This window comes from Melospiza georgiana, chromosome 2 (genome assembly GCF_028018845.1).
Source record: "Melospiza georgiana isolate bMelGeo1 chromosome 2, bMelGeo1.pri, whole genome shotgun sequence".
Classification (NCBI taxonomy): domain Eukaryota; kingdom Metazoa; phylum Chordata; class Aves; order Passeriformes; family Passerellidae; genus Melospiza; species Melospiza georgiana.
The window spans coordinates 23,149,457-23,169,114 of record NC_080431.1 but is presented as its reverse complement, the minus strand read 5'-3'; the positions used below and the strand labels follow the sequence as shown (position 1 = coordinate 23,169,114).

At 39.8% G+C, this 19,658-nt stretch overlaps 1 protein-coding gene across 1 annotated transcript in view; it reads right to left on the bottom strand.

Moving 5' to 3' along the window:
• CRACDL (CRACD like) overlaps nt 1-15,414 on the bottom strand; it is a 62,913-nt gene extending 47,499 nt beyond the window's left edge. The window contains exon 1 of the mRNA XM_058042982.1: nt 15,348-15,414. The gene's annotated coding sequence lies outside the window, so the exon portion shown is untranslated. The remainder of the gene's footprint in view (nt 1-15,347) is intronic.
• Nucleotides 15,415-19,658: the final 4,244 nt, after the last annotated feature.

The window sequence follows — 19,658 nt, the reverse complement described above, 5'->3', positions numbered from 1 at the left end:
AAAAATGTCATGAAAAGATATTAACTGTATTTCACGTCTGAATGCCACAAAAGACCAACAGCTTATCCAAACAGTCTAAGTGAACAAAAACTTGACAACTCCTACTTCAATGCTTCTCTGTATATTTAAATTTGCAAACACACTTGTCTTTTTCTGTTTCCCCTGTGGCTCAGCTGACAGCCAGCAGCCTGTCTACTCTCCACTTTCTCCCTGCATTACATGGTCAGTAAGTGGGAACAGTGTCACGTTTGCAGTGTCTTTATCTCTTAATGTTTAGATAAATGCTCATACTACAGAGCTGGTCCTAGTTTTCCAGAGCTTCCTACCAAGTTATGAAGGTAATAAACCTAACCAGGTGGTTCAGTGCCCTTGGTCTCAGCAGCTCTGACCCAATGTCCATTGAAGCCTAAAGAAAGATTCCTTAATTAGCCAGTTAATGTCAAATCAAGTGCAATTAGGCTTGAGTGCCACTGAAGAATAAGATGCATAAATTCTTTTGCAATGCAAATTCCTTTGCTGCTGAACTGTATGGAATTGACCCACCTGCTCCAGGTCTCCATGTAACCTCATACTTTGTACACCACCCAATGTTCAAGGGAGGGGTGCTGAGAAACAGATTTCTTGAAATTCCCAAGCTGCTTTATATGCTTCACATTGGTGGTTTACAATCAGATTTATGGTTGTCACCATCATGAATGGAAGGATAAAAATTCAGTGACAAGTTATGAAATGTTACATCTGCTCAAAAAGGTAGAACGACCAGCCAAAACCAATGTGTCGAAGAAATGTGTAAAACAGCTCCAGATTTAGCCAGATCCAGCACAAGCCAGGCCTATATTTGAAAGCTGCACTGGTGCAGATGTTAGTAGGTGTATGAATAAAGGATGGGAAGACTGTACCACCAGTTTACATATCCATGGTAACTAAGAGAGGATCTCCTGAGAAAAGGAGCTGTGAGATTGGGAACAAAGAATTCTTTTCCCCTTTGAGGGCTAAACAGCTCACACCATCTAGTGAGATTATTTAGGCTGAGGACATGTGCACCTCTGTATTGTAAGAGCAACAAGGAAAAGAGAGCAACACAGCACCTTCAGTCCTCAGAGGGCTTGTCTAGCCTGCACTGCAGTCCATGTCTCTGCATGCTCACAGCTCTTGTTCCACCTAGGCTGCAGTTGATGCAAGCACACCCAGTGGCCCTTGAAACAGCCCATTATAATACACATAATACAGTACAGTACCCAAGGCATACACAGGCTGGTTGGGATGTGAAGACTACAGAAAGAAACAATGGCCTTCTATGCAGCTCTCAGCATCCACCATTTAGGCACCAATCACAGAACCATTTAGGCTGGAGAACATCTTAAAGACCATCAAGTCCAACTGCTAACCTAGCACTGCCAAGCACCAGTGTAGCTCATTTCCCTCTGTGTGTATGAGTACACTCTGAATACATTTATGATGACACAACTGCATCAGCTCTAGGCTGGGTTTTACAATTTTTACTGATTCATGACTAGCCATAAAAGTTCTACTACTATTGAAGGACAATGTCCAGAGGAAGCATGAGCAATTTCAGAAGAATTAAAAAGCCAAAACTCCATGCAACACAAAGTGATATCAGTGTTCTCACACATGTACCATGATTCAAATAATTCAAAGGGCAATCACTTGCGTTCCCAAGCGCCCTGTGTTCCTCAAACAACACTCACAGAACTGCCATCTATCTCCATTTCCTTACAGCCATCATTGGAGCAGGAGGGCAGCACTACCACTAGCACTGAGCTGAGCCCATCTGGCCTGGATTCTGGGTGCCTGCATGCAGAACTGCCAGGCAGAAGTCAGACAGAAGAGAAGAAATTGGCACCCTCTTTCATGCTACTGTACATAACCTCTGAAGCAAAAGGATGAAAAATTTCTACAAATACAGTTTCTTTTAATAATCTCCTTTTCTTATTCTCCTGCCCCTGTGACAATTTTTAGTTTAAGATATGTGATTCCAATTCTCCAGCTTATTTCGTGTCCAGGTTTTTCTTGGGTTTTACTAGAGGCAAGAGAGACTGATATCAAAAAGAAAGGGGAAATAGAAAGAAAATTGAGGAAAACAAAGCCTTTACATACCCAGAAAGTCATCTGAACATCCAAAGAGAAGCAGAAAAGTTCCTTCTTATTTTTAAATATGTCTTCTCTTTCCAAGCTATACTAACTACATGGTATGTTTTTAAATAATCTGTTTTAAAATAAGTTCGGTGTGATCTAGTCACTAAATATTGCATGATTTGATTTGATAACTACACAGCAGAGCAAATTACTTTCCTAATCTAGAATAAGATGTAAAATTCTACAATGCCTTTAAGAAAATGGGACTTAAGTAACTTTTATTTTTTCCAATGACACAAAAGCCCAGGAAAAAGTAATTTTCTATTTTAGTTGGTTTTCAAAGTCTTAGAATTGACAGTTGCATGTAAACAATTTACATCTTCATTTTTACAGCTACATGAAATCAGCATTGATTTATGCAGCACACAATGTCTTTATTTCTTGATTAACTTCCCTTTAGGTTTTCACTGTAAGCCAGTGATATTTTATTAGAGACAACAGCGATACTTGTATTAATTGTATTAATTTCCTTCATTATATTCAGTCACTCATAGCTTTGGCAGGTGGTGTAACTTTTAGGTCCTTCAAGTGAGGGGACAAAAGGATGAATAACTTGGAATGGTGTAATTGGAGTCCACCCCACACACAAGAGGCAGGTTGGTTACAGCTCCCCAATGAACTTTGGTTCTGACACACTCAGCCTTGTGCTTTGACTCAGCAAAGTAAATAATGCTCTTTGCAAGCAGTCTGCACAAAATTGCCAGGGCGTTATGGTTTAACAAACAGCATCTTATCAGGCATTACGCATCCAATATAATTAATTAAGACATTTAAAAACTGAAATGGTCTCACCCAGCATTTGGCAATTTCCTCTTCGTAAGCAAAGTGGCTGAGTAATAGGAAACATCACACAGGCTAGCTAAAAGTTGAGGATTATTTTGATAATGAACCTTCTCATGTAAGTAGATCATTTGCATGTTCCTATCACAGTAGCACTGTTACCTTCACTAGCAAATGGCTTTCGCTTCCTTACCCTAAATTTTTAAAGCAGATATTGTCTCCAGATCACTACAAACTTTACAGACTGTTGGGGAGTAAAAAGTTTTAATAACATCACAGCAGACTCTTGGGCTGAGCTAGTATAAGCACTCAGCTTCAGTCTAATTCTAACAGCCAAATAAACAGTTAGGATGATGCTCAGTGCTATTGGAAATTCCAGCCACATTCCATACCAAAAACTGGACTGAGAAAACAAAATGGTGTAATCACTTATAAATACAATGAATAAAACTAGATTGGTCACTTTCATTTTGCCCCATGCTTCAGAAACAGAGGCTATTAAAATAACAACTAGTCAGATACAAAAAGCTAGGAGGAAATGAGACTCTATATGATGGAAATACAGCTGACAAGTGCAGTGCTGTGTAGGAGCAGATGTGGTTGAAAAAACAATGAAATACTTTTCAGCAGAATTTGCAAGTTTGTTTTGTGGAGGTAGAATCAAGAAGCCCTTGCTGGAGGTTCTCACACCACCATCCACAGACCCAAAGTACCTAGGAGCTCAGCAGGAGGTTGAGATGTACCTATCTGCACACATGGTCCTCTTGTCTTGTGACTCAGCTACAGCTTGTGACTTTCATTCAGAATAAGAAGGCAAAGCAGCTGAGCTGGTTACTAAACCAGACTGTTGAAGCAATGTAAGTAAAAACTAAGAATCTGATTTAAAACTCTAATTGTCAGTATGTTGCTTTGACTAAGGAACTTGTGACACCAGGCTCACTGCAAGAGTTGCAGACAATATTTCAAGAAAACTGACCAAAAATTGTTGTGTATACATGACAATTTACTGTGCTCTCTGCTCACAGAATCATTTCATATCAGATTCACAGGATTAGCTATTGCTAAAAACATCCTCTCACTGTGAGAAAGATCATGGAAACAACCTCTTTACTCTAGAGGAGACAGCACTTCCTTAAAGTATTCCATCAGAGTCCAAATAAAAACACTCATACGCTTATGCTAACAGTGTTGAGTTACACAAGCACAGGTAACCAGTTTTAAAAGCATAATTTTGTCAAAACAGCAGGCTAGCTACTATTATCCTTCTGTATAGTGCAGACTCAATGCAAATGTCAGAGGAGCCAGACTGTTTACTCAGTTCAGGTATTTCTGAAATGGACTGACCTTCAGTGTCATAAAACTTTGCCTGTTCAAGGGTTGAAGCCCACTTGGGGACCCTGGATTATCAGATATGCACTGGTATATTATTACAAACCCATGATTTCCACTTGCTTCTAGGAAAGAAATATACTTCTTTTCCTCCTATCATCTTCCACTGTTAAATTTCAAGTTAATAACCCCTTGTTGCAACTGGTTTAAGCATTACTGAAGCAATTCAAAGCAAGAGTAAAATGCAACAGACCTTCCTTATCCAAGGACATAATGAAAGAAACAGAATCATTATCTATATATATATATATATATATGCATGGCAAGTCCAAAGGAGCAACTCGTTCTGGGGCAGAGAGGTGTCTCTGAAGATTGCTATCACAAATGCAGGTATTGGTATGGCAGAGATGTTTCTCTGCAAAAGAAGAAAGCAAGGAAGGAGAAACTCTGCAGGGAAAACAGCAGCGAAGGCTGCAGAAAGTCTGAGTGAAAGCAAGAATAGTCATTGAAAAAAAATTCCTAAAAAGGGGTAATAATAGAGCACCACTTCCCTGGGGGCAGAACAAAGTAGAGAGTGATGCTCAGAGAAGCCTCCCTTCTCTTCAATGAATTCTCCTTCATCCATGGAATCAAGGTTTTTTTGGGGTTTTGTTTTTAATTACCAGGATTGGATCTGGCTTCATCATCAGAATAACATTAGCTAAAAGCCTGGTTTTGACCTAAGTTTTGACAGCCTCAGATCTCAAGTGAATCTAGGGACACAACCCAATTCTGACCTTGCAGCAGATCCTTGTTCTGTCTTGCCCACGTATGGCTTTTCACATACACTACACTGTGATCTCAAATGCCCGCGCAAAAGTGGGAGCAGCAGCAGATCGACTTTCAGGTGGCTTTTGTTGATTTCTTTCACAGCTGTGGGAAGAAATAACACTGGCACAGAAGAAAGAGAAGCAAGAGAGCCTGTTCTACAGCCAAGAGGCCACAGACAGGACAACAGCTCTGCAGCCCACCAAACCACAGGACCCTGTGCTCACAGGCTCCCTTCTCCTGTGCTGAGCTCCAGCCAGTTTTCCCAGGAGCCATAATGCTCCTGACTGTACTCTGCACCCAGCTTACCAGACACGTTCCCTTCGCACCATCACGGCACCCAACACGACGCTCCTCCACACACATTTGGGGGTGCCTCAGAAATTTTGTCCAGCACATAGAAGGAGCTGATTTCCTGAAGTCCTTTCAGCTTCTCTGCTGACTGCACTATGTGCCACAGTTTCTCAAAACTTATCTGCTGCTTCAGAGAAACACGAAACTTATGAGAACATGTCAATTCATCCACGATATATGCTCCTCTACAAATATGTAACACAGATTGGAACTGACATTCAAGATGACCCACACCCTATATAAGCCTCACAAAAACTGCCTAGTTATTCACTTTTCCAGCTTGGCAAACTAAGCCTCCATACTCAGTGTCAAGCTAAAACATTTGTTAAAATAATTCTTGGCTTCCTTCCACTCCAAACAAATTCATCAGACAGATATTTCAAGTCATTTTTGACTCAAGCAAGCAGAAGTAGGAAGGTACAAAAGTAGAAATGTAGGAGCCTTCATTCATTAGAATATGACTTTTTTTTTTTTTGGTACACCTTTCTCTTCCACATAAGGATAATGGAAGGTTTTGGCTATTTTTGAGGTCACTGTCTCCAATTAAGAGAAATGCATGAGCTTTAAACAAATCAGACAACCGTGGAACAATTTTAATCCCTGAATGAATAAATCCCTTGGGGGACGTGGCTGCAGAGAAATCAATGGGCAATTCTATTAAGCCTTAACAGCAAATAAGGCACAATCTGGCTTCTACAATGAATCTCAAAGCCACAGATCCTGTCATAAGAATTTATCACATTTGTGTGATCAGTCATCAGTGTACAGAGTCCGATTATACCCAGAATATCTTCTGCTTACAGCAGCTGTTGGAACAGTGTTGTACTAGACCATCTTTGAGTAATCTTACAGCAAAAGAAAAGACAGAAATAAGTGTTAGCTGGGTGAACACTCATTTGTTCCAGTGAACTCCTACTCTTGCCGGCACCCTGCTGCCCACTGACCTTACCTCCAGCCCCAGAGTGTAAAGAGAAGTGTGAGCTGTGACTCTGAAAAAATTGGCATTTGCTCCCACAGCCTTTCCCAGCAACACATAAATGACCTCCTTTGCCCTACAGACTGGAAGTGCTCTCTCTAGCTGTGGGATCAAACACGAATCATTCATACCATGCTATAAAAAGTCCACAGACTAGCACAGAAAATAGAACTGCGCTTTAAAAAAATCATCAAAACAGATGACACAATTTCCCCTCCCCTTCAATATACCTAAATGCTCACCAACTGACACCTGCCAGAGTAAGGACAAAATCACTTTGCTTGATGTGTTTGATGCAGCCTAGCCCATATCCAGGAACCTCTGCCTCAGGCTGCCTCTGCTTTTGTAAGTGAAACACTCTCAGGACTGTTCTGTGGCACCGGGGACAATGCTTGAAACCAGACTGCTAAACTCTCAGGATCTTCAAAAGAGGTTGACTATATCCACTGTGCTTGCTGCAAACCATCGTCAGACTATCCAACCATGATTGTGTCCAGGGCTGTTCCAACAACCCAAGATCAATGGCAGCCTGACCCAGGAACATTTCCTGCACTCTTCAGTGGTTTAGATGCATGTTCCCTGTCCACCTATCTGAATTGCTCAGGTCTGTAGCATGTCCAAGGCACAGGGCAGCTGCCTTCTCTGCTCAGAGAACCAAATTTACTTTCCTTGAAATCAGGGTATGTGAACAAGGAAAAAGGGTGAAAATGACACACATACAGCTACTACCCAGACATGTCTGCAGACATGGCACAGCCAGTGCTTGCAAGTTCAGAAGTACTCCCTACAAGCACCCACTCTTGAGATAAATAGTTATTGAGGGTCAAGTTTTTACAGCCATTAAATACCTAAAAATAGAGATGGGAGCCATCACTTCTTGCAGTGAATAGGAATCATTATCCAATAAGATGCACAGCAAGAATTTGAGGTTAGGTGTCTCCTTCCTGTTGCAGTTGACTTGGATTTGTCCCTGAAGATGTTAAACGCTTCTGTTTTGTGATCCCTTTGTTATCTCTTTATATTAAAGTACAATGTCTCTAATTCATTACACTGGCTTATGAAAGAAAGAAATAATACAGGCAAGTGTTTTCCTCCCTCTGCTGGGTAAAAAAAATAACATCTGTGTATTTCAGCTTTGCAACCTTGCTTCATGTCTATCTCTGAGCAAACAAATTGAAGTCCCGTGGAAGCTGCTCAGGTAAATTTCAACACTACCTGGTAGTGTGAGACACAAGACAGGCAGAAATAGTTAATTAGTTTAATTCACACTGGTTTCTCATTTGGTCAAAGAGGTTTTGTAGACATAATCAAAAAAAGGGAAACTTAAGTCATTAGAAAGAACAAATAATTTTCACAGTGACACATGACTGTTTTCCCCCAGCATCCTTTCACTGATGCAAGTCACCCAGAACTCTGTAATCTGCACAGTCAGTTTGAAACACTGACGTACATCAAGCACCTCACTTTAAAAAAATAAACCAATATAGAAGCAAGGCACTCTTCACCAGTTGGTCCAGCAGCAATTAAACAAACTGAGTTTACAGTCTGCACCATACTTCATCTCACAATAAGATTTGAAAAAGAGCTAGGCTACAAGATTAAATAAAAACAAATCTATACTTGTGCTCCCATGATTTTGTATCAAATAACTTTTGAGAGAAGTACATATATAATTCAATATTAGAGGGCAGTAAGCTCTACAGTATTTTATAAAGCAGGCTGCTGAGGAGCAAGAAACCCATGGACCAGATACAGCCTATGACTTCAATTTGATAATTTTGGACTGAGTGATTCGAGGGGAATGCATTAGTGCAAGAAAAAAACTGAATCTGTGCCCTGCCAAATGGGTCTGACAGCTCTCCCTGGGCTGCAGGGGAAAAAAATTCTCATTTCTCCTATAAACCAATACTAGGAGAAAATTATGGCACACAGCTGATTGGCACAAGAAGCTGCTCCTCATTAACAGTTTCTATAAACCTTAATGGCAAGTAAGAGGGACAAAAGTAAAAAATGTTGTCCTCCTTATTTTAAAAACAGATTTCTTTTTCAAAGTTAACTTAGAAGTGTTCATGTTCGGAAACTACATCCAAAATACCTGAAATGGGCTCCATTTTCATAGACTGTTGGGTACTCCTCTCCATTAAAAAATCAACCTTTACTTCATCCACCTTCAATGTCTCAAAGACATTAGCCACCTAGGACAGGACACTTCATAAAGTACACTAACTTGTCTTTCTTCAAATACTCCTTTTTAAAATCCTCACACAACAGTCCTAATGAGAATAGCATTTTCTTTTTCTTGCTTGGATTACGTGCCCATGTGGCAAAATTTAGCTACCACTAAGAGCTTGAATGCACCAAGCAAGATATTGAGAAGGATCTCTGCAAGTCTGCATGTTCATTCATGTTTACAGAAGTGACATCACACAGATGATTGTGAGAGACTGAGACTGATTGGCACATTTTAACTGTTTGCTTAAATGATTATAAACTCCAGGTTTCTTATCTCCTCTTTTTGTTTCACACTGTCTTATATATTTGTTTTTGACATGCCGTTGAAGAAACTAAGGGTTGATTTCTCTTTGACTAATGACATTAAATAAACTCTATTTTATTATGATGCTGCCACCTATAGTCTTTCTGAATGCCGCATTACCTCTGCACAGTTTTGATTTTCATTTAAATTTCTAAAAATTACATTGTTTATCTTTTGCTAAAACTTTCAACATCACCCCACCCAGCAAGGAAAACAGCAAATAAAATGTTTGAGGGGACATGCTTTTGTCATCTTTCCTCTGTGATTTCTAGCCCCACTAAGTAATCTCGCCAGGTTTGGATACTCTGATGTTCTCTGATGAAGAGACTGCTTTCAGAAGGTCTGAGAACAGGTGACTCTGAGGTGAATATCTATTAAACCAGCATGAATGGTTCCTTTCAAACACCAGAGAGCATGCCTGAAAGCACTACACAACCAGCTTACAGTGCAGAAGATAGGATGGAAACCAGATCTGAAGTTTCTGTGAGGCCTAAAAGAGAACTTTCCCCAGATACTCCCCAAAATACTCCATTCATGTTCTACTGTACTCTGATTAGGACCAGTAAGCAGAGACATTAATTCTCATCCTCTCCTGATGCTTTTCTGTCCCATAGTTTTCTGAAGCTAACATCAGTAAGTGAAAATCAGACCTCAAACAGACCAGACATCCATGCCTTCCACTGCAGAGCAACACACCAAGTGATGTGGATCTGGAATCCCCCATCCTGTAGCCCTAGCAGTTGAGACCTAAGCCATGGGGATGTTTTGCACAGTGCTCCTACCTATGAAACTGTCAACTCTATGGTGATGCATTGAATACCACTACACCAACTCAAAAGGCCTGTAGCTGCAGAAATTTGTTCTTCTTCTAGGAATGGAATTAGAAGGACAGATACACAGATCATTCATCTGTCCCTCCTCAACCTCCAATTTGTCCAAGTACCTATGGAAACTCTTGGTGTCTCCATGGTCAGCTGATGCAATGCAAGCCCTGCATCTGCCAGCCCCCCAATACCTTGAAAAAACCTTAGTGATACTGACTCCAGTATTAAGGAAAGAATGCCACAGCTGTTAGATTAAAAGAGCTACTAATTTTGATGGCATACAGTGCCCTGAGTCCTTTAAGTTCCACATTATATTGTATTTATAGCTTCTTTGTTCAGTTCTAGAATGTTTTCCATTTTAGGAAGGAAAGAAATCTACTCAAGAATCAAACAAACCCCATAATTCTAAAATACAGGCAGCTGATTGCATTGTATTAGACAATGAGTTAGAAGATGAAGCAGTTCCTTTGTTATATCCTACTTCTCTTTAAATAGCAGAATTGCTAAAGCTGTTGTGATAAAAGAAGAATGACATGGAGAATGAGAACTGTGTAATCTTCCCATCTCACTCACCACTTTAAGATACAAAGAAGTAAAAAAAAAAAAGCTACCTGTCTCCATTGCCCAGAACTTTTATGTGCTGAAGATAAAAACAAACAAACCAAAACACACTGAGTTTTTAGCTTTTCAGGGATGCAATATTAAACAATTTCATTAAAAATAAATAGACTTTTAAAAAAATAAACTCCTTTTCTGGAAAAAAAAAGAAAAAAAGAAAAAAAAAGGGAAAAAAAGCAGAGCTATTGTGTATTTTTATCCACAGAATAAACAAACCATTTATGGGGACTGTATCTTAGCAGTGCAATCTGAAGCACTCCTTATAACTGTGTACTCTCAGGCGTGTCTTGCCTGTAAACTCAGACATTATCCCTAAAATCATTTAGTGTTTCCATAAAAGAAAAAGTTGTGCTGTCAAGTACTGTCAAGAAATTTTCCTTGAAGGACTCTTTTCAAAGCTACTTCTGTCTTAACTTAGCAACAAACTTCAGCAGAGAAGCAGCTGGCAGAGGACAGCACTGAAGGTGTGTGCCAGCTTATACACATGAAGGTTTTCCACACTCCTGGAGCTGACTGATGAAGGCTGCTCTGCTGGGAGCATGGAGAACCACAGGCCTGAGAGTTCTGAGAAACAAAATGCAGTGGAAAAAACACCAAAGAAATCACTGTCCTGTTTTATCTCATTCTCTTTGAACATCAACAGGCTGGCTAAAAAACCATTTACTCTAAGTAAATAGTCTAGTAATTGCAGTTCACTAGACTCATTCAAGGTCATGAAGAGTCAATGGTGATAAACTGCTAAAAAGTCCCACTTCATCTCTTAGACCTGTCTTGATGCATATTTCTCTGAGTCCTTGATTTAGTCTTCCTCTTGATTATTTCAAAATGTGTCAGAATTTAAGGCATCACCCATGTCTACAGTGAAATTTGCTCCCAAGGTGCATTTCAAAAGTGCTGCACAAAAGCAGATACACCATCTGCTGTTTAAAGTGTTCCAAGACAATTTTCTGTTCCATTCCTGCAACTACTGGATAAGCCACTACTGCCAAGAGGAATTCTGTTGACTCCCTTTGAGGCTATATAGAGTACAGGCATCAGGAGTAATAGGACTTGCAAGAGGTATGAAAACAGTAAAATGGTACCCTTGAAATTAAGACAATGATTATTTAAGTCTGAGCTTCACTAGAAGCAGCCCTGCTGATAGTTTTCACAGAAACATCTATTAATACATTTACACTCTGCTCCCAGACTGCTGTCTGCTTTTTCCCAGAGGCCAGCAGACCCAGTTGCTTGGCTCTGAGCTGCCAAGACTTTTAGTTTCATCCTGTTATAACTCATCAAACAGATGTAGGCATTTGACACTCACAATTCTACAACCCACTATGTGCACTCTTTATAGACACCAAAAAATTGAGTACTCCAGAATTCCTGTACTGATTGCATTGTTTACTTTTATGTTTAATTTCAAAACTTTCCATTTTAAATGTATTTCAGAGCAACTAGACTCTTATATTGCACTGTTACATTGCACTGTTTTACCCACATCTACCTCCAAAAAGTTAATCAAATTTGATACTGTATCAGGAAGACCTTTCCATTAATGAATTTATGAGATGACACAGATTTAATGAGCCTGTCTTAGCTTAACCCTCTTCATGTGTAGTGTGGAAGGAGAGAGGCTGCAGTACCACACTGAGAAGCCACTAGGGAGGGATTTGTGCTCCAAGCTTATCAAACCCAAATAATTCTGAGGGAGTTCTGCTGACTTGAGGATGAGCAGCAATGCACAGAAATGCTTTGGCACAGATAAAGCCATCTTCCTTAAGGGACATCATCCATGAATGGATGTTTCACTACAATAAAATAGTCAGGTAAATGGTCTCCTTTCCTGACATTTTTGCACAGACTGTCCCTTTAATAATACAGAACCATAAATCTTGCAGTAAGAGAAGACTGTATATTTAATATCTTGGATAAATTACATTTTATGACTGAACTTCATCTCTCTTGTGATTGTTAACTTGCTTCCAGTATATGGACAGCTGAGAAATGAAGCAGCTTTTTCTAAGAATATCTTACAATCTTGGCATGTACAGCCTTCATTCTATTGCCTTCCAACAAAGATTTCCATGTTCAAATGGATGGCCTTTATTATTGTGGACTTCAACAAATAAGACATATTCAGTTCATCAGCACCTACAATTGCAGAAAGACACTTGTAGGCTTCTGTAACAAAAAGATAAATGAACTGTGCATTGCTGGGTAAATGGGCCAAAGCCTGAGCTTGCTGTTATGAAGCAAGACCACAGAGAAGAAAACTGATGGATTCCAGCTGTGCAGGGCGCTGCACAAGAGGTCTGTGACATAGTGACAACAGACTTGAGAGTCACCTTCACTTTCTGCACAGTGAGTGCTCTCCAGGTCCCTCTCCACAATGTGTGTTGGTTACACTCCAGTCAAAGACCAGTTGTGCCTGCAACACACATCTGAAATCAAGAGTGGAACAGATGGCCTGTGAGACAATGACCATTTATTAAACCTTCACACAAAACAGGGAGAATTTATCTATGTATTGTTAGACATTGATGATTTCACTGTTGTCCTGGTGAATCTGAAATGCAGCTTCGCTACTGCAATAAATATTTGCCTGAGACATTTCCATAATTCAATCCTATTTGCAGTTTCTCAGTAACAGTTCAGTGCCAGTCCTTCTTATTTAGGAGTTTTTTCCTCCTTTCTCTTCTCTTCTCTCATGACTATAAACTCTGAGGCTACCAGCCAAGTACTGTACAGCTGTTCATGTCCTGCACGACAGAGAGGACAGCAGAGGCTGTCAGCACCACCACAGGCTGAGTGGGAGCAGAACCTTTTCTTCTGTAGAGCTCAATGGCAGCCAGCACACACTCACATTCCCATCCACTGCCTTAGAAGCAACACTTCCAGCTTGGCTGGGTTTTTTTCCAAGAGAAGAATTAGACCCTATAAACCCAGAAGCACATGCTAAATAAAACACTTTTTAATTAAAAACACAGCAGAATTTAAGTTCACAAGGTCTCTGTGAAAGCCAAGAAACATGACCTTCTACTTTCTCTAAACTCTGACGTCTGTACATAGACAAACTAATTACCCATCACTATAAACAACCACAGACAGTTCCTACCTCGTCACTGGATAAGCTTAAATGCACCTGCTCCCTTTCCTTTAATGATAAGCCAACTCCTACCCTGAAAACGCCTTCTTTCAATGATTAAAGAGCTACAAGGCAAGTGCCAGCAATAAAGTTACATTTTTTTTTTCTTCTGTAATCTAATCTTTGCCCTGTAGAAACTGCTGATGAGAGCTCAGTTCCACTTAAAATTTACATAAAAACAATCCATATCATGTTGCATGGAAAAGGACTGTTGCCCCCGTGTTTATTGGCATGGTGATACCAAGACTGAGAAATTACTCTGAGGCAAAAAATGATGTACAGCCTTGTATCAGCATCAAACAGGCTTTGATGCATGGTTGCTATTTTTGGAAGGTAATGATCTGTGAGTGGTAAAGCAAATGAACTTCTTAATGATGACAAATACAGAGAATGTACAGTACTGAGTAGAGAACATGATGTCCAACCAAAGAAAGATTTATGGGAGATAGTTATGGTACCTAAGATTTATAATGGCAAAATAAGAGAACAGGAAAAGCTTCTGGAAGATCTTGTGTGTCTACCTGGAATAACAATTTACTTTCAGACAAAGGATGGAATGTACAGCATGCTTCTAGCTGATACTAACATTGCTTTGGTACTTATACACATATAAAGTGTAAGACATGCATTACTTTATCCAATTTAAATACAATTTTAAAAGCTATAGAGAAAAAATTAGGTTTTTAACTAGCATGAAAATATGCGTAGCAATTAGTGTTTATATTGTTGGGGTGTTCCTAAAAACTTCTCTTTATATATGGGGTGGTTTTCAGCTAATGGTATAGCAAAACTGGCAAGGTGATGTTTTCATAACTAAACTTTCATTGTGCTCTTAAATGGCTTTGAATTGAAGAGATTACTGTACAGTAACCTAAGATCCATTAGTGGCAAATAAAACTCAATACATTAAATATACTATGGACAGTAAAGTTTGTCAACAGAGGCTAGCATAATAATGAAAACAATGCATTTGTGGTATTTCAGGTTTCACATCTGAAACATTAAAGAGATGGAAAAGTTATACAATTTTTGGCTAATTTCAGGGTAGAGGATCAGTCAGCATTTTGAGAGATATTTGAGGAATAGGAGAGGAAAAGCCACAGCCTTTACGGCAAGAAAGCACTGCCTACTGAGCTCGGCCTCGCTGCGGGGAGCCGGGCTGGTGGGAGCACAAGGCTGCTCACCTTAACGCAATTCACACCTTCGGGAAAGCCGGACCCGCAGGTACTGTGTACACGGAAACCCGTGTCCCGCTAGGTACGGGTGGCCTCCAAATTAAGCGCCTGTTTTGCTTCAGGTTCAGGGTCTCCCGTCGCTGTGCTCGCGGACAAACAGCCTCCGGACAAGGCGCGGGGAAGGGAGCGAAGCCCGCCCAGCCTCCCGCGACGGCAGCGCCCGCGGCTCGGCCCGAGGAGCCGCTCACTGCCCGCGGGTCCCGCTCTGCCTCACTCACCTGCAGCCCGTGAGGGGCGGCGCGGCCCTCGGCGGCCCGGGGCGGCGGCACGGCGGTGCCGGCAGCGAGGAGCGGCGGTGTCGGGCGGCGCGGAGCCATGCGAGCCGCGGACCTGCCGCCACCTGCCCGCCGGCCTGCCCGCTCCGCCCCGGGCCCGCCGCCACCTGCGGCCCAGGGCCCGCCCGCGGCCGCGGGGCCAAAGGCGAGGCGGGCCCGCGGCGCTGCCCGGGCCGGGCGGGGTGCGGCGCTCAGGTGGTGCCACCTCGGCAAGACATTGACCGGGCCACGCGGGGGTGAGAGGAGCAGGAGCGGCCAGGCGCTGAGAAGGGGCGATTTCAACATTGCAACTTTCCGCCTCGGCTTTTCTTTCCCCCTTCGCCTACCCTAAGTGGCTTAAGGTAGCGACGAGCCATCTCCAGGTTTTGTTCTCGAGCGAGTGTTGGAGGTGGCGGGGCAATCGCAGCATGTAGCTGCAGCCAGGATCCTTGCGGTGGTATCTGGTGAGAGGCTTCGGCTGAAGCTGCTTGCATCCATGAACTGTAGTGCCCTTGGGTCTTCAAATGGGGCGTTTCAAGCTCAGCTTCTATGCTAGAGGTGAGAAAGGAAGGCTGGGCCAACTGACTGCAAGAACTGACCAAAATAATACTGGGTAGTTGGTTCCCCACTTCAGCATCTTATGTATTTTAATAAACTTCTCTCAAACTTGTGAGTTCTGGTTTCAACATGAGCACTTATTTTTACTTTTTTTTTCCCTAAGGAGTGTCTCCCGTATAGTCAGTGAGTCTGAGGACAGCACTTTTGCATAGAAAATACAGGTGTTACCTGATAAATGAATGAACACCACACCACACTGACTTGCAGTCCAAGGTAAAAGCATTAGAGTGAAAAATGCTGTGGAGGTTGCTTGTTTCTTAGGGCACTGATAAGGGAGCCAGAAATGAAAATGGAAAGCTGATGCACACTGACTCAGTCTTAAAGTGAAAAATAATTTCAGCACTACTTCTAGAGCAGTCACTGTGGGTCAAAAAAGAAATTCAATTACAGGTTTTATTTCTGCCCAAGTAGCATTGTTTTAAAAATATTCATGCTATACTGGCAGAAGTGATTTTATAAAATATTTCTATGTGTAGGAAAGACAAACCCTCATGTAAAGCAAATCTGAGAAGTACATTGTTCACTTGCTGGGTTGCACTGCAACTCTGACAACAAAGACGTTTTCTGCTTTGTGTACTCTATATAATTGCTTGGGTGTAGGCTGCATTCAAGATAAAAAATGTTTGTTCTTCTCCCACCTCAGGAAATAAAAGCACCAAAAATACAACATAGATGAGAAGCACAAGATAGGAAACTTAAAACTAAGCTTAGACTTTTTCATCTGCTAAAATAAATTATTAAACTGCTTCATGGATTTTAATAAAAATCAAATGTGGGACAGCGTAAAGAAATTCAAATTATAGTATATTAGAAAGTCAGGTTAAAAAAACATCCATTGGAAGGGAACATCATTTCAGGCCATACCTTTATATATAATGTTTTAATTACAAACCAATATTGTTTTTTCAAAGTTTATTAATAAAAAATCTGATCCTTGTCATGAAATAAGATTATGTTTTGATACATTCAGTCCAAGTGGAGTCATAAGAAAATTTTATCCATCTTATCAAGCTCTTTTTCTTCTGTTTGGAAAGTGTCCAAAATGTAAAACTAAATGAAATTTCTTTCCATGTGCTCAGATAACAGTGCATGTTAATACCACAAATCTATGTATGATTCATTCATCTTCATTTCACTTACTCCCTCTGCTGGGAATTAGCATGAAAGTTCAGTGGATCAGAGGAAAGATCATTAAGAGTGCAACATACATTAAAAAGCCTCTTTTGCTTCTTTTAAAGATCACACTTCTTTACAGACTCTCCAGTCTGTACCAGTAAATCAATTTGCATTTCTTGTTGCAGGGCTATTCATTCCAAAATGATAAGGAAGGAGAAGCAAATTAACTACTTAAATATGGAATATATACTAAGTTTTTATGGGTTCTACTGTATCATTGTAACTGCCAGTATCAGAGATTAAATAAATATAGAAAAACAACTGAGTAACAGAACAGCTAAAACATACCTGATGCTGATAGCCATGTTGCTAATACCCCACTGCCTACACTGACAGGATTAGTTGGTCTGAGAAGAAAGGGGGTAGAACAAAAAATTCAGTTGTAGTACTAGCAAAGACTACCACATACCATTAACATTTTTTCTGCTCAAAGACTAAAACCACTTGCTTTAACACTGAGAGCAGAATCTTAACTCCAATTACATGTTGCTAAAGTTCAAGCTTTATTAGTGACTGGAAAGAGGAAAAAGAAAAGATGGAATGATGGCAGTGGTCAACAAAGGGTGAACAACAGATGTCATATTGTAATGGAGATACCGCTCTGTGTCCATAGATCCTGCTTCTTCTAAAATGCAGAAAAGATAATAAGGAGAATGACACCAGACATACTGAATTCTTTCTTCTACAAACCCTGTAAACCAGTTATGCTTGAATGAAATACCTTCTAGTGAGAAGTGGGGACAGTTTCCACTGCCACAGGTAAGAAAACTTAGCGAGAAACAACTCTGTAACCAGTGGTTAAAAATTATCATGAATACTTTTACAAATACTATAGGTTTCTTTGTTATGCAAACCACATAATTTTAGGTCCTAACAGCATAGCTGAATTTAAAATACTCTTATTTTTTATAAAACCACAAATGGTTTTTCCAGGTTTGCCCATGTAAAAATATTGTGGTAAGAGGCAATTTAAATATATGTATAAAAATCAAGTATAGCATTGCTCACAGTTGCAAATAAGTGCCACAAATGCAAACAAATGATACATAGATTTTTTTTTGTGTAGCTCTGTTTCCACTCAAAATATTGCAACTAAGCAACAACAAGAAAATGACAAGTAACCCACATCATGAGGAAATAGATACTATCACAAAGTGAGTAACACACTTCAGGCTGGGCATATACAACTCCTGGGTATTGAAATAATTAAGAAGTACTACAGATTAGAGCATTTAAAACCAAAAGTAAAGAACTGTAAAAACTCTGAGCTTATTGGCCTATAATATTCAGTCATGGTCTGAAGGTTTTTAGAATATACTATTGGGGCAGTGTGTACAATTCCCAACCAACAAACACTGTTCCAGTCCTCTTGGGCTATTACTACAGACATTGCCAACAAGAAAATTTATTGTCAAATAAAACATATTGTTTGCAAACTTCAGCAAATTCAATTATTTTTTTCAATTTTTTTTTTTTCTTTCAATTTCTGATTTAGATCAGACGGAGGGCGATTGCCACTACAGTGATCCTGCTCTCTGAATATACTCACTTGAATGGGGTTTTTTCTTAATCATCAAAAATTATGCAGCAATTAATTGCTGTCAGAAGTCACTTGAAGTCTGTATGTCATCACCATGGACAAAAGTTCCTTTGGCTCCAATCCATGATATTGTAATCCCCTTGCAATTTTCCTGCAAAAAATTGAGGTTTTCATTTCCAAAACATTTTTTAAGGAAAGGCTAACCCTAATAAAAAGGCTATTACTTTACCAGAGTACTCAAGAAAAAGCAGGTTTATTACATCTTGATATTTATAATCTCATATTCCTTTACTCCTTTCTGCATAAGAGAAGAGTTTTAAAGTCCAGATTGCTAAAGAATCTTCTGCTTTTACTTTTCAGATGAGCACCAAGCCCCTCTTTACTGACTTCTTCATTATGTTACATGGAAAAGCATCATCATTGCAACTAAAGAATTACATCTTAGGACATGGCCTCTGCACAGCATATCCACTCCCAAAAAGAACTCTTTTTATCTGTAGTAAGTTTATCTAATATGAGCTTCTCACCTTCTAGATGATAGGGTATTAGTTTTATAGACCAAGATCACATATCTCAAACTGTTTTGTGATCACCTTCTTGAAAAAAAAAAAATCAGTATGACAATATGATTGCAAAACAACAAATTTCTTTCTCATCTTCCAGGATAATGAAATGATCATCTCTCATCTGGGAAAAGTGTACAATATGCCTTTTAATAACTGCATAATGAGGCAATGGTTAATATCATTATGTCTGCTCCTACAGTCTTTATTTATTACTTGCAAGCAGTCTCATTAACACTGCTGATTGCTGATATGACTTCTGTGGCTGTCTGCCAAATAAGAAATTAAAATCAGCTCACCTGTACTGAAAAATATTGTTACTCTTGTGGAAGATAATCCAAAATTTATGTTGCACATATATATCTATAATGTAATTTTTTTAAAAAACATTATTCATTATTCAAACCTCTATTTTTAGAGGATTTTAAAAACCACCTGTTCCCAAAAAGCTACACAGTTGCTTTATTTCAGTATTAGGAGCATTCATATGGGTTATGCTGTCCTTAATTATTACTCAGACATGTATGTTAATGTTGAACATTCAGCTTATCACAAAAAAACTCTTATAAAGGAATATATATGCAAGTTTATGCTTAATCCCTTATTGTGACCAACATGCATTGCAAAAATAAACCAGAGACGTAATCAATTATTTTATGAAGATAGCAAAAAGGATTCAGGTGTGGATTCTGAAAGCACTTTGAGGAAACTTCCAAGACTCTTTAACAGTCCGTCCAGATCATTTGACAGACTAGATTTTA